At 31.2% G+C, this 16,064-nt stretch overlaps 1 pseudogene; it reads left to right on the top strand.

Moving 5' to 3' along the window:
* Positions 1 to 659: 659 nt before the first annotated feature.
* LOC120588162 (sulfotransferase 1 family member D1-like) lies at positions 660 to 15,032 on the top strand (annotated as a pseudogene).
* Positions 15,033 to 16,064: the final 1,032 nt, after the last annotated feature.

Here is a 16,064-nt window from a genome sequence, read left to right as displayed (position 1 = left end):
AGAATATAAAATGACATGTGATATCATAAGTGCTAAAAACGTCATCAGATCAATGTATTTCCAATGTTACACTTGCCTCAACTTCTTTTCTTTTACCCTATCTTTTTCGTCACTTAGTTTTTCTTCTTGATCCCCATCCCTACCACACACACACTTTCATTCTTATGGTCTGTTGTAGTTAACTTAGATAGAATAATTTACCAATACACTCAGTAATATAAGGGAGAGAGGTAATAAGTTAGGCACTCCTGATTTTACAGATATGAAGATTCACTGCGCATATAGGGCTTGTTCAGATTCCTACTGCAATGAATTGGCAGCGCTGTGATTTTAAGACACTTTCTCCTGACTCTAAATTCCAGTGACTTTATTACATACCTCAGAAATCTTTGCCTGAGGAAATGCTGTACACAATTCAGTACACAGATGTGAAATATCGATGATATTTAACATATAAAAAGCACATGTGAAATAAATTGTGCAAGACTTCATTTGTTTTTATAATACTTTTTCTTCCACTGATTTATAATGCACAGTACTATGATCTGATGCTGCTGGATCTAGAGTGAAAATATATTAATTTATTAAATAAATATATATATTAAAACAAAGACTTATTTTAACATGCTCTCCTTTGTATAAAATCTAGTATCTCAAAAATGGATGACAAACTGGATATCTTCAGAAGGGAGTTAATGGATGTTCAAGATGTCCTTCTCTTCTGGAGCATTGCTGAGGAGTGATCCCAGGTGGAGTCATTTGAAGTCCAACCAGATGACCTTTTGGTCACCACTTACCCCAAATCTGGTAAGATATTTTCATTTATTTGTACAGTTGTCTTTTGAACAACATAAGTTTGAATTGCACAGGTCCTCTCATTTACGCTTTTTTTTTCAATATACAGTTAACCATCTATATCATCAGATTTCGCATCCTCAGATTCAACCAACCTCAGACAAAAAAATAGTACTTTTAATCCCCAGATGGGAATTTGGGAGTATAGAGGACTGACTGTATTCATTGTTTTGCATCATTTTACATAAGTGACAAGAACATCCACAAATTTTGGAATTCGTGGGGTCTTAGAACCAATTTCCTATGAATACTGGGGGGTTATATATAGTTAAGATTTTTGAGAGTCAAAAGTTAGGGTTGGCAGCCCTAACCTCTGTATTATTCAAAGGTCAACTGTACTTGCTGATTAGTTATTGATCCATATGTGTAAGCTCACTGAGCTGCAGATCACCAGTCAAGGGAACACTGTAGCAATTGCTGGAATAGTTTTCTCTCAAATTGAACAAACTCACTTGCTATTCTGAAAGTGCCACAATTGAATGAAGGCTCTATCTGAAGGAAAATTAAAGGTATTGTCTTGTTTCCCTTTTTATATTCAAATAAAAATTAAAACTGATATATAAATGATTTGGTTACATTAGAATATGAACATGTGTGTGCATATATATATACCTGCTATAATTTTAATGTTTAATTATTTTGCTCATTTTAATATTTTAAAAATATTTTGTAAAACATTAATATTTTATTAAATATTTTATTACATGTTTAAAAATTATTATAAGGTTAAACAACTGCTGACTTCAGTATATGGTCTCAGAGAAGAGAATTTAAGATGACTCTATAAGAATTGATAACTTTTATTTCTCCACATCTTTTAATGAGTCTTCCAATTTATCCAGTGACAGATGTACAGAGAAATATCAGAGAGATGAGGATCTCTCTTTTTTTTGTTCAATTAATTTACTTGAGCCTATAATCAATCAACTGTTCTAATCACTAAGCTCTCTAAAGTTGACTTTCTTTTATATTACTGCCTGATTGCATAAAGGATGTGAGGAAAAGTCATTTTTAGTAAGTATACAGATCACTGATCTTTTTTAGATTACAAATATTAAAATAACATCAAAGGAATATGTAACAAGTTCTGGGAAGAACTCCCTGAATATGGAGAATTCTAATGCACCAACTTTAAAAAACATTGCATGACAGCAAAGGGCTTCTACTAGAAAGTAAATAAATGCACCATACAGCACTTCGTAGATATAAAAAACAGGAGATGTAGTAGTCCTACCTAATACATAGAAACACAAGGAGGCAGTCAAAATGAGAAAACAAAGAAACATGTCCCAAATAAAAGAACAGAACATTATTATTTAGAATTGAGGACAGATAAAGAGTTTCCCCGAGAAGAAAAAGTTAAAAGAGACCATCAACACCAAACCAGTATTGTAAGAAGTATTAGAAAGACTACTTGAAGAAGAAAAAAAAAATATGTATCAAAAATATGAATAATAAAATGGCAATAATTACTTATTTATCAACAATTACTTTAAATGAAAAAGAATTAAATGCTTCAATCAAAAGATAGGGTAGCTGAATGAATAATAACACAAGACCCTTACATATGCTGCCTACGAGAGACTCACTTCAGATCAAAAGAGAGAAGAGAAAAAGGATATGAAAATGAAGAGTGAATTTTTGTTTTTGATGTTACACAACTTCTTGTGACCCTCTCAACACTTTTTGGCAGAAAAGTTTTGAGTTCCTTTCTTTGTTTTTTTCAGGAACCTGAGTCAGCAAAGTGTTAAATTTGATCTATAACAATGGGATGTGGAGAAATGTAAACAGAATCCAATATACAACAGAGTGCCATTTATGGAACTTATAATTTCTGAACTCTCAAATGGTATTTTCTGTTAATGTCCTTTTCACCACAGGAGTAAATTCCCCTGTCTTTTTTAGTGTCTGGAAGTGTCATGATGGAAAAAGATACAAGCAGAGCTTGGACAGTTGAATCATAAGTGCCTATAATAGATGAGTAAAAATTTGGTTATTCCAATAACTGTATCATAATCCTCTTCCACCCAAAGATGATATCTACATAAGAAGAAATTTAGATGAGTATATTTTTTCTAAATAGGACAGATAGACGTCTTTAACATTTAAACATTGTGTGATCATTATTTATCAAAAGTTCAGGGTTTGAGCCAATTTAGAATTATATCTACCGCTAGTTAGCATATGTTCACAGACTCAAGGAAAAGAATTAGGGGACTATATGGTCTTACATTATTAAAATTTCTTAAATTAGCTATAAAACTCACAGCTTATTTGATCTCAGAATTTTAATATAAGAAAGCTGGAAAAAGATCAAAAAGTACAAATTGTCAGCTAAAATAATATTCATGGGGACATAAAGAGTACTAGACTTATCGGGGTGATCACTTTGGATGGTATATAAGTGTCTAATCACTTTGTTGTACACCTGAAACTAAGATAACATTGTATGTCAATGGTAATTGAAAAAAATTTAAATATATTAAAATGCCCAAAACAAAAAAGTTGGAAAGGGATTTTGAAATCTTCTAGTTCCATTTCATCACACTGTAAATGAGACAAAAAGGAAGATAGATGAAGAAAAAATTTGGATACCTTGACAATTGACCTACTGCTGTTTCTGCCTCAATAAGGTATAATATCTGAGGGTTTTACAGACACTTATAAAGATAATAAACCCTACTATTCATAGGCAACAAAGTAGCCTAACTAATCAGAATTTATCATTTTTAAAATCTCATTGTAGATTTTAGAAGTTTATGAGGTCATATAGCCATATGGTCATTTCAAGCCATATAGTGGGGTTAAAGTTTACAAAGTCTTAGATTATATGGTAGTTGACCTTTATGATTCTACATTTATAATGTAGTTTAACTTTTGTGCTTTTAGGTATTGAAAATTTGAAAAACAAGCAGTCTTCTCGATTAGTGAAAACACACCTACCTGTTCAATTTCTCCCTTCTTCATTTTGGAAGAATAACTGCAAGGTAGTAAATTTTAAAGAAAAAAATCTCTATTTTTGTTATAATTTCTTTTACTAATTATGCAGATATTAAGGAGAGACACTGCAACACCTTGATAAATCATCACAAAAATAATAATGTGGTCCCTGTATCCTAAGGATCAAAATAATACCAATGGAAGCCAGTGTTGTAGATAAGGAATTATACCGATGCCCAATCCCTGAGATTCTCGCAGGTTTTATGTTCTCTAAAATGCCTGTCTTCCTGTCCATCACTTTACTCACTGTCTACTTATAAACAATAGATATCTAAATAACCCCAGAACTGCTTCTTCATGAATTCAGTGTAAAAGCTCTGCTCCCACTTATTTTCAGGCAAGAATCCCTATTTCCAAAGATAACCGCTCTCTTGAATGTTTTCACCATAAATTAGTTTGCCCGTTTGGTCTATAATCATAAAGTTAACTTATTTCATTTAACATAATGTTTGTGAGATCAATTCTTATCATGTTTGTTATTTTGTTTCTGTTTTATTTAATATAGCCTTCTGGATCACAAAATGTGGTACCATGAGCAAAAATAGCTCGTTAAAGATGCAAATTCTCAGGCCCAATTCAGAACCTACTGAACCAGAAAATATGGGGTTAGGGTCAAGCCACCTGAGTTTTAATTAAACCTCCAGGAGAATTTGATTTATACTAGTGTTTGAGAACCACTGATGTAAGGCATTTCATGATGTGTAGGTGAATATTTCACAGCTTAATAATCCATGGTACTATTATTGGTGGACAGTTGAGTTGTTGCTAGTTGTCAGTAATTAAAATAGTGCAGTAATGCACATTCTTATACAAGTCTTTCATTGTACACATATATATGCAAAATTTTTTCTTGGTTAGATATCTTGGGATGGAATTGCTTGATCTTAGGGTGTAAATTTGTTCACCTTTAATATATATTTTCAAACATCTTTTCAAATCATATACACCAATTTACACTTTTGACCAGCAGTATGTAAGTGTCAAAGTTACTCCACATGCTCCTCAACCCACAATTTGGTTAAAAATATTTAATTTTAGCCATCCTAGATGTCTGGTGACATCTCATTAAGGTTTTACATTGTATTTCCCTAACGACTAATTAGGTGGAGAAACTTTACATAGCTTAGATATCTTCTTTTCTGAGGTATCAATTCAAGTCTTTTGCTTTTGTTCCTATGGGGGCTTCTTTCTTTTTATTACTAAAGTAGAAATTCTCCATATACTCTGAATACAAGTCCTTTAATTATATAATTCAATTTCTTTATATCTTAATTCACTCTGTTTTTTCCTTTTTCAATTTCTTAATAATACCTTTTAACGTTATTAATTTTGAGGCTGGTAAATATGTCATTTTTTTCTTTATGGTTATAGCCTTTTGTATTCATTAAAAAAAAAGTCACCCCTAAAATCATGAAGATAATCTCTCTTCTGTTTACTGTTATAGGCTTTATTGTTTCATTTATCACATTTACATCTAAATATCTGTTTAGTGTTTATAAGTGGATATATTTTTTTTAATTTCTGATATAATAGTAATTCACATTCTCTCTCACTCTCTCCTCACACACGCCTACACACATACACAACCACACCCACATTAGTTTTTCAGTGTTCGTTGCTAGTATATGGACATAATTTTTTTTATCCTAACACCTTGCTAAATTCACTTAATAGATTTAGTACCTTTTTGTTTTTTTGCAGACCCCATTCATTTTTCTATACAGATGCTCATGCTGTCAGTAAATGAAAAAAATATTCCTTTTCCCCAATTTGAATGGCTTTTACTTCTTTTTCTTGATTTATTGAACTGGACATAACCTTTACTATAAATAACACTGAAAAGAAGTAGTAAGAGTAGAAGTCTTCACCTTGCTATTGACTTTAGGTAAAGTACATGAGTATACCATTATTAAGTATGATGTTACCTATATGTTTTTTGTATGTACCATTTATCCAGCTGAGGAAGTTCAATTTGTTGAATTTTCATCAGGAATGCATTTTGGATCGTTTCTTTCTATGTCTTTTAAGACTTATCATATTACATTCTATTATTTTAGTCTGTTAATATGATTAATTACATCAATTGATTTTCGAATGTTAAAATAACCTTGCATACCTTATATTTAGTTATGATGTATTACCTCTTATATATTATAGGTTTCAATTTACTAATTTTAAAAAAAATACATCTTTGATCATGAGAAATATTGGTCTGTAGTTTTTTTTTTTTTTAAATTGTATTCATCATTAGGGTATAATCCCTTTGGTATTACCATAATGCTGACTTCATAAGAAGAGTTAAGAGGTATTTACTCTTTTTCAATTTTCTGTAAGTTTTATTGGAACTGGTATTATATCATTTTTAAATGTTTTGTACAATTCACCATTAAAGCTATTTAGGCCTGGAACTTTTTTATATGAAAGGAAATTTTACTGCAAATTCAATGTACTTAATAGAAATAGCATTATTCTGATTATATATTTTTCTTTGTGTGCTCTTTGGTAATGTATGTCTTTCAAAAAATTGGTTCGTTTAATTTAAATTGTCAAATTTTTATAATAAAGATGTTCATGCTAGTTCTTTAATATACTTTTAATGTTTGTAGACTGTACTGTGTCATCTTTCTCATTCTTCATATTTTTCTATCAGTTATTAAGAGAAAGAATTGAAGTCTGACTATAATTTTTTTATTTCTCCTTGGAATTTTGTTTTAGTTTTTTATAAGTAAAATCATTCAACAATTATATAATCAGTAACATTTTTGGAAGTTCTGCCATATATGTACCAGATATTATGATTTTCATTATAAAAGCGAATACAAATAAGATATTATCTGTCATCTAAAACATGTCATTATATTTAAATTCTACAAATACTTTAAGCTTTGTCTGCTTGCCAATCACTTTTCTATGCTATATTATGCAGTAGTTTAAATAGTCAGGGACCTCTGCCCTATACAGCATATGACCCTGTAGAATACCTCAAGTAGCAGGGGGAAAAATATACATATATGAAAAATAATTACATAATAGTAAGATAAGTGCTAATATATGAAATAAAAAACATTGCCCTAAGTAGCAGGAAAAATATATATGTGAAATATATATATATATAATTTTATATATATATATATATATATATATATATATATATATAATTACATGTTAGTAAGATAAGTGCTATACATGAAGTAAAAAGATTCCATGGGACGACATCTCATAGGTAAAGAAAAATTAAATCAGCATCCTAACAAAAGCATAGGAGTTTTTTCAGATGCGCAAGGGCATTTTACAGAGAGAAAATTACATGTACATAGGCTAACATGTGAAACAGCAAGATTGTGTCAAATTTTACAAGTGGCTCACTATAGTTAAAAATGAATCTGGAAGGTAGGCAGTCACCAACACTAGATCTGAGAAAGATGTTTGTTAGTATGCCTTTACCACAGCACCTTTAATGGAATGACCAAAACAGCTGTTGTTTTCTTTTTGAAAAATTGATTGATTATACTTTCAAACTTGTTATTCAAAAAGTCTATGTACATGTGTTTGTGTGTGACTTCCTTTTTCATTCAAAGTCTAATTAATAAGCTTCATCTTAATTCCAGAAATAAAAATTCATAGATGCCCCCAGAAACACATGGCCTTTCTATTAAGAGAACTGGGAGATATCTTCAGTATAGCCTTCTGTCCACACTGAGGCAAGTGGCAGCAGACCACACTAAGGAATTTAGAGGTGATGATAAAAGGAAAAGAAAACAGTTGGTTTATTATATAGCCTCGGTATTAAAATAAAAAGTAATTGGTATGCTATTATTACCAATTACTTCTTTTTTTGTAATTAGTAATAAGAGTTGAGACTCAATTCTTGGAACTCTAATCAATCTTTTGAAAAACCCCTTTATAGTCATTCCTTTCCTCCCTCCATTCTTGTCCCAGTATGTGAGAACTATTACCAGTAACTTAGGAATATAAAAGTTCTCATTTCCCTTTCCCATCAGTTGGAAGGAAAAAGGAAACTCTGATTCTATTTAAAAGGAGATTTCTTCCTGAATGCATTTTGCCTTAGAAATGTATTTACTGCATGGGCGATTGGAACTTCAGTATTGTTAGGTGTGCTTCAGTGGAGAAGTAAGCTTAATGGATTTCAGTGGACTTGACTAAAGACCTAATTACCAATGAGGAATAACAATGTTATTTCTATTGGAAAATATGTTCGAAATTTCTGCCTTTGTGCAGACTTGAAGGCTTTAACATAAAATAAATTTTATTCTCACATCAATCATTATAATCACAATAATTGTTACATAGTCATGATCACAGACAGAATGTTCAATCTTTATTGACTAAATTTACCCAAATAATAATTTTTAATAAATTTATTTATTTATAATAAATAATTTATTTTCAATAAAAAATAAGACATTTTTTCAGCTTTAAAAAGTGCTGTTTCTTTTTATTAGTTTTAATAAGTGTTAATACAGAAAAGCATTTAAATTTGAGAATAGTGTTCATTTTTATTAATTTAATATTTACTGTAATTTTTATTATACTTGCTTTTCCATGTTTCAAAAGATGTTCTTTTCAAAGGCTAAAGAGAACACAAGGGTGTGAGAGATGAGAAGTTTTTGTGTTAAAATAATATATAGTTCTGAATATCCTATGTCAGGATATAGATATAAACACCTAGATTAGGAAATAAGAAAGAAAATAAGCATTCTGTCAAGGCAAGCAAAAGTTCACAAACTATTAAAAAATAGAAACAAATTTTGATTTCCAATATCTCCCCACAGATGGTTTATGTGACATGGAATGCTAAAGATGTGGCTGTTTCTTACTATTTTTTCTACTAAATGGTAAAAATGCACCCGGACCCTGGTACCTGGGAAGAGTTCCTGGATAAATTCATGACAGAGAAGGGTGAGTACAACTCTTATTTTAATCATGGAGTTCCATAACGAAAAGTCTTTTTTTGCAAGGAGTATAAAGTCTGGATATAAATTCTATATTTATAATAAACCTAGTATGCACCCAGCACTCTACTAATGCATTGAGAAGACAATAGGAGAAGCAGAATACATAGTCATCTCTTACTTTAAGGACTTTTGGGGATTATGTGACACACAGATTTTTCAGCCCTTGGTCCCATTGTTTCATTAGTACTTGGTGACTACTACTAGGTTCTTTCTTCTCATGCTCTCTATGTCATTATATTGTTTGATTTTATACATATTTCTTATACTCTCTTTTCTCTACCATTTCTTCATTTTTATTCCATTAACTGAAAATTCTTGAATGAAGATTTTATTCTCAAGGCTCTATTTCTCTATCTGTGCATCTTCTCTTTCAGGGAAACATACTCATACCTATAGTAGTAACAGTATTTAAAATTCTCATATAAACACTCCCCTATAAAAAGTCTCTTTTCAAGACAAATACATCTTAATAGTATCTTACAAATTTTTACTCCTGTCACTTACTCTCTGTCCATACAATGTCTACTCATTGTTATCAAAACCTAACTCTTCTCAGAACTTACTTCCTCCACGGCCCTTTCTAACCTCAACATCCCTATTGTTTTCTCTCCCTCTTTCTCTCTCCTAGGAACTTCTGTACCACTCATTGTCTGCATTGCTATCTGTCATCTTGCTCTTGTAGTTTTAGTTTTGTTTATTGGAAGTTGTATTCATTTATTAAGGCTGCCACAACAAAGTACCACAAACTAAGTGGCTTAAACAACAAATTTATTTTCTCACAGTTTTGGAAGTTAAAAGTCCAAGATCAAGGTGTCCTCAGGGTCGATTTCTTCTGAGGCCTTTTTCCTTGGCTTGTAGATGGCCATCTTCTCTCTGTTTTCACATGGTCTTCTCTCTGTGAATGTCTGGGTTGTAATTACTTCTTATAAAACCAATCATATTGGATTAGGACCTGTTTGGAGTAGGAAAACTAACCCCTTTTTCTCTTAACTCTGGCTGGTAGAATTATTAAAATGACATAAGGCAGATTAACAAGAGAAAATCAACTTTTTACATGTGCACATGGAGGGATTCACATAAGAATGAAAATTCCAAAGGCAGTAAGGCAAAATGAGGTATATATGTCATTCTGAATCAAGAAGGTGGAAAAAGGAAGTAAGGCAAATGTTCAAAGGGATGAAAAGAGTTAATGTTTAGTAAATAAATGTTTATAGGCCATCTTGAAACAATGGGACAGAGGGAGGACTTGGATGAATGGGCTTTGTTAGGTTCCTTCCTGTCTACCATACCTAATTCAGATTAAACCGTAGTTATCTACACTATCTCTCTTCCTTGAACAGGTCCATTGTCTTAAGTATTTTTAGCAGTAAAGAGGAAGACCAAAATTTCTTCTTGAGCTTTGATTGTTTTGAGCTTGAATACTCTTCATGCCTGAGTGGCACATCTTGGGGATATTCATTCTGAACACCCATGGACCTATCTTAATGATCTCATTTTAACTTAATTATCTCTTTAAAGACACTATCTTCAAATATGGTTGCATTCTGATCTTAGGACTTTAACACATGGATTTCAGGGTGGACACAATTTAGCTATAACACTCTGCTTTCTGTACCTCCCAAAATTCATGTCTTCAACATGCAAAATACATTCATTCCATCTCAACAGCCCCTAAAGTCTTAAAATATTTCAGCATCAATTCTGAATCTAAAATCTCATCTGAATATCATGTGAATCAGATATAGATGAGAGTTAAAGTATGATTTATCCTGAGACAAAATTCCTCTTCATCTGTGATCCTGTGAAACCAGATAATCTCCTTCCAAAATATAAGGGTGGGACAGGCATAGGATAGACATTCCCTTATGAAAAAGAGAAATCTGAAAGAAAAAAGCCTGAAACCCAGCAGGGCAGATTCCATTAGATTTTAAGGCTTGAGAATAGTTGTCTTTGGCTGGATGCTCTGTCCTCTGGGCCCACTGGCATGGCCGTGACCCCAGATCCATGTTCTCTGGGTCCGTGCAGGCAGTGGCAGCCCTGCCAACCTCTGAACCTCTTCAAGATCTAATGTCCTTTTCCTTAAAGGACAAAGCATGTTTGAAACCAGATACCTCTTTTGGGCCATTTCTTGCTGGTAGAACCTCAGAATTCTGACAATCTTCTTGCATTTCCTCCAGCCATTTATCCCCTTCAGTCCAAACTGACTGAGATGCTGAGATGATGGATTGGATCCACAGTTACACACCTAATCTTTTTCATAAATGTTGTCCAGACACACCCTTGGTGTTTTTTCTAGGCATATTTTTTCTTTTTTCTTTCTCTCTTTTTTCAACAACAACCAAACAACCATGTCTCTCTCCTCTCTTCTTCCTCCCTCCCGTCACGTCCTCAATTTCATTTCTCATTCTTTCTTTTCGCTTCTTCATTCATTTCTTCTTTATTCATTCATTACCGGCTATTTCGGCTAAAACTATTTCTTCATTTCTATTTCCTTCATTTCATTTCATTACAACAATATATGTTTTCTCACTCATGATGTCTTTTCTAATAACAATATAATATATATAACATAATATTTAACAACAAACAACAATAAAAAAAACAACAACAACAACAACAACAAACAACAACAACAAACAACAACAACAACATAACAACAACAACAACAACAACAATAACAATATATCTCTTTCTCTCTTATATCTCTTTCTGTATATATATTTCCTTTCAACATATATATAACAACAACAAATATGCTCTCTTCTGCTCATCTCATTCTCACCTGCATCACTCCAACATATTTTATATAACAAAAAAACTTAAACACCATTCCTTCCTCTTCTCCTCTCATAACAATATATTTTCCAACATATATCTCTCTCTCTCTCTCTCTCTCTCTCTTTCTCTCTCTTTCTTTCTTTCTTTCTTTCTTTCTTTCCTTCTTTCAATATGAATACACTGAGAATTTTTTAAATGTTCAGGTCCTGGCTTCTTTTTACTTAATAATTTCTTCTTCAATGTATCTCTCTTGTCTTATATTTACAATAAGCAGCAAGGAGAAACCAGGCCATGCCTTCAACACTTTGCTTAGAAATCTCCCCAGCTAAATATTCAAGTTTATTATTTATAAGTTCTACTTTCCACCAAAACACTAGAACATAATTTTGTCAAGTTCTTTGATATTTTATAACAAAAATAACCTTTCCTCCAGTTTCTAATAACATGTTCCTCATTTCCACTGAGGTGTCACCAGAAATGCCTTTAATGTTTATATCTCTGTCAATATTCTGCTCATATTGATATATGTATCATAAGATAATAGGATCTTTGTCTACAGCTCTCTTTTTTTTTTCTTTTGAGTCCTCTACCAACCATCTCTTCAAGGTGATCTTTACATTGTAAGAACTTTCTGAGTTAGGTATAACCTATTCTTTTTTTAATTGATGTATAACATAATATTAGTTTCAGGTATACAACATAATGATTTAATATATGTATATATTGTGAAACAATCACCAGAATAAGTGTAGCTGACATCCATCATCACACATAATTACAAATTTTTTCCTTGTGATGAGAAGTTTTAAGATCTATTCTCTTAACAATTTTCAAATATCCAATACAGGTATTACTAACTATAGTTGAGTGTTTCCTGATCTTAGCGGTAACACTTTCAGCTTTTCATCATCGAGTTTGTTAAACTGTAGTCCTGTCACATATGATCTTTATTGTTTTGAGGCATGTTCCCTCTATACCTACTTTGTTGAGAGCTTTTATCATAGATGGATGTTGAGTTTTGTTAAATGCTTTTTCTTCATCTATTGAAATGATCATATGATTTTTCTTCTTCATTTTGTTAATATGGTGTATTACTTCAATTTACAGATTTTGATCCATCCTGCATTGCTGGAATAAATCACATCTGATCATGGTGTATGATCCTTTTAAAGTACTGTTGAATTTTGCTTGTTAGTATTTCTCATCAATGTTCATTAAGAGTATTAGTCTATAATTTTCTTTCTTTGTACTGCCCTTGTCTGGCTTTGGTATCAAGGTAATGCTGGCCTTGTAAAATGAATTTAATAGTGTTACCTCCTACATTTTTGAAGACTTTGAGAAAGATTGATATTAATTCTTTCTAAAAATGTTTAGTAGGTAATCTGTTCTTGATGTTAGACATGCCAAAAAAAAAGAGAAACAGACTAAGGGATTTGAAAATTATACCTTATGATAATAGTAGTTTGCTTTATTACCATTTATTATTAATTCTATTTTTGAAACAAATTTTAATCTTTCTTCTAGCAGATGGTTACCTGATATAACCAAGAGTAGGACAAGTATTTGGGAAAGGAAATTAAAAGTGCAATAATTTCCTTCACTACACTGACATATGTAGAACTTTATTAAATATATTGCTTACTTCATGACTATATCTACCTGAACTAATTCCTTTTCTTTATAGTTTATTTATGATCCAAAGTGTGAAATTCAGATGTTGTTAAAATTTCTAGGTAAAGACCTGTCAGAAGAAACTGAATAAAATCTTCCATCATTGCTCTTTTGATGTGATGAAGCAGAATCCTAATGCAAAGTATACTACTCAACAAAAAATAGAAATAGATCATTCTGTGTCTCCCTTCATGAGAAAGAGTGAGAATATCATATAATAGTTTCTGTACAGTTTGCTAGTCACATTATGGTGAGTGTAGGTGGGTAAATAAGAGCAATATTATAAGAAATGAAAAAAATTGAGTATGCTGGTAGAGAAAAATTTAGGAAAACAAAAAAACATTAGAGGAAATAATTTGTACAAAGAAACTCTATCATTGTTGTAAGCCTAACATGTAAGTCTTCTAATGAGATATTTTCTTCAAATTCCATTGGCCAATACATATCAAAAATCTAAGCCCAAAGTTAATGAGGCTAGGAGGAATCACATAGCACATGACAATTGGCAGAGATGTAAAATCTTACAGTGAAGGAGAGAGTGAAATACAATCTGAGACGATTCTAGAGAAATAAATGTTTTGTTAAGAGCCTGTAAAGAAACTATTGATGGTAATTTTAATTATAATGTATTTTTGTGTATTCTAGAGGATTCTTTTAAAGAAAGCTTGGAAGTATGCCATTGATAAGTCTTTCTTGGCACATCTGGATCTCATCCAGTTATAATTTCACCTCCCAGAAAACATTTGGCAACATCCAGAGACATTTTTGACAGTCACGATAGGAGTATGCTCTGGTATCTAATATGTAAAGGCCAAGGATGCAACCCCTCCATCGCCTGCCAGCAAACAATTGTCTGGCTTCAAATGTCAACAGTGGAGATATAAATAAAATAAAATGCCAAAGTTAAAAACTCCTGGGCCAGATTGACAATTATTTTGGCATGTTTTCTTCTCTTTTTTCCTTGAAGATTGAGCTTCCAGATGTGCCTTCTAAGTTACCCTGTGAGATGTTCTATAAAAATGGCATTTTTATCACATATGCATTGCAAATGCTGTGTCTTGTATCCTTCTTTCAAGATATTAAATATGGTTAGTATTTTGAAGATTGATTAATCTTATAATTAAGACATATATTTAATTACATTTAACCCAGTAATTTCCAAATCTTACTTGATCATAGAACATTTTTCATAAATTATCATTTGGTATTGGAAAATATAGTTTTAAAAGGACAGAAAAATTCTGTTTCCTTTGTTAACAAAGCTTTTAAAACCAAAGAGTAAATATTTTGAGACATTGGATTTTTCCCCTGTGACATTTCTTGAAGCTACTTAAAAAATTATTTCTTTATATACAAATGAAAATTTTTGAAAAACTAAGAAGATCTAGGAGTCTGGGAATGGTAATAGGGGTAAGGAATGAAGTTATAGAGTAGATTTTCTAAAGTTAAAGGCTTAAAATATAACAATGATGATTCAAATAAAAACTAATTTTAGAAGGAAATTTATAGTAGACTCAAATTTACCATTTTATCTTTCTTTTCAGGTATTTTAAAAAACTGGAAGAATCATTTCACTGTAGCCCAGTATGAGAGATTTGAAGAAGATTATGAAAAGAAAATGAGAGGGTCTGCACTGCAGTTTCATTCAGAGATCTAAGAAATACCTGCTCTATCCAACTCCTTTAACTGGCGCTTAAATTTAAAGAAAGAAATCTCTTCAAACATTTATAAAAGAAAACTCTCTGTGTAATATTTCCTTATTTACTAATATTAGTGGTTTGTAATAGAATATTTAAAGATTTTCAAAGTCTATGTATGAAAAATCAATACTATCTTTATGATTTTATCTACTATCCACAATGTTTTTACTATTCTTAAGACTAAGTAATGAAATAAAGTTTAAAAGCTATAAATTTACCTGCTTTATTTTTTAAATTCAAGTTCTGGGTCTTTGGACTTGCAATGAAGATGTTTAGGGGATATTCAAGATTAATCAATTAGAACCTAAATATCCCCTAAAAAGGTTTAATTTCTATTTTTTATATGCTTAGAATGATAACTATGTGTGGTGGTGGATGCTAACTTGACTCATTATGGTGATGATTTCACAATATATACACACATCAAATCATTATGTTGTACCTGAAACTAATATAATATATGTCAATTATATCTCAATTTTAAAAACAACAATTGAGAGTACCATTGTCAATTCCTCTGTCTTCCTAGAATTCCTGTTTCCTAAGAATATTTGTGGTACTAACATATCATGGTTATCTGATATAAGGACAAAGTAAGGATGCCAATGTGAATCAAAAATTGTAATGGATTAAAGCTCAATATTTTAAAATTTTGTCCTTATATAATTATAAATAATATATACATATGTAATCACTATTTATATATATACCACATATATGAAGTAAAAATATATATACAAATATTTTTTCTTGAATCACATTTCATTGACTTTGGTAGTTCATACATGCTACTTTGGAGATCATTCTTATAATTCACAGATAATAATCCTCTACTTGTTCACTGTCTTAGAAGAAGAATTGTTAACTAGTTTCTTCCACACTTCTTTACCATCAATATATTATTTTCAGAGGCTCCACATAAAACTATCTTTCACTAACTGAGAATTTCCCATAACTCTATATTTAGTCTCTCATGCTCTTAGAACTCATGTTTCTTAAGGATGCTCTTTTGACTCCAGAATTTAGGTCACCATCTAGACAAAGGTTACAATTAACTCACTGATTTGTTCTGAGGTTATTTAGT

This window comes from Pteropus medius, unplaced genomic scaffold (genome assembly GCF_902729225.1).
Source record: "Pteropus medius unplaced genomic scaffold, Ma_sr-lr_union100, whole genome shotgun sequence".
NCBI lineage: Eukaryota > Metazoa > Chordata > Mammalia > Chiroptera > Pteropodidae > Pteropus > Pteropus medius.
This window is presented reverse-complemented; position numbering and strand designations above follow the sequence as displayed.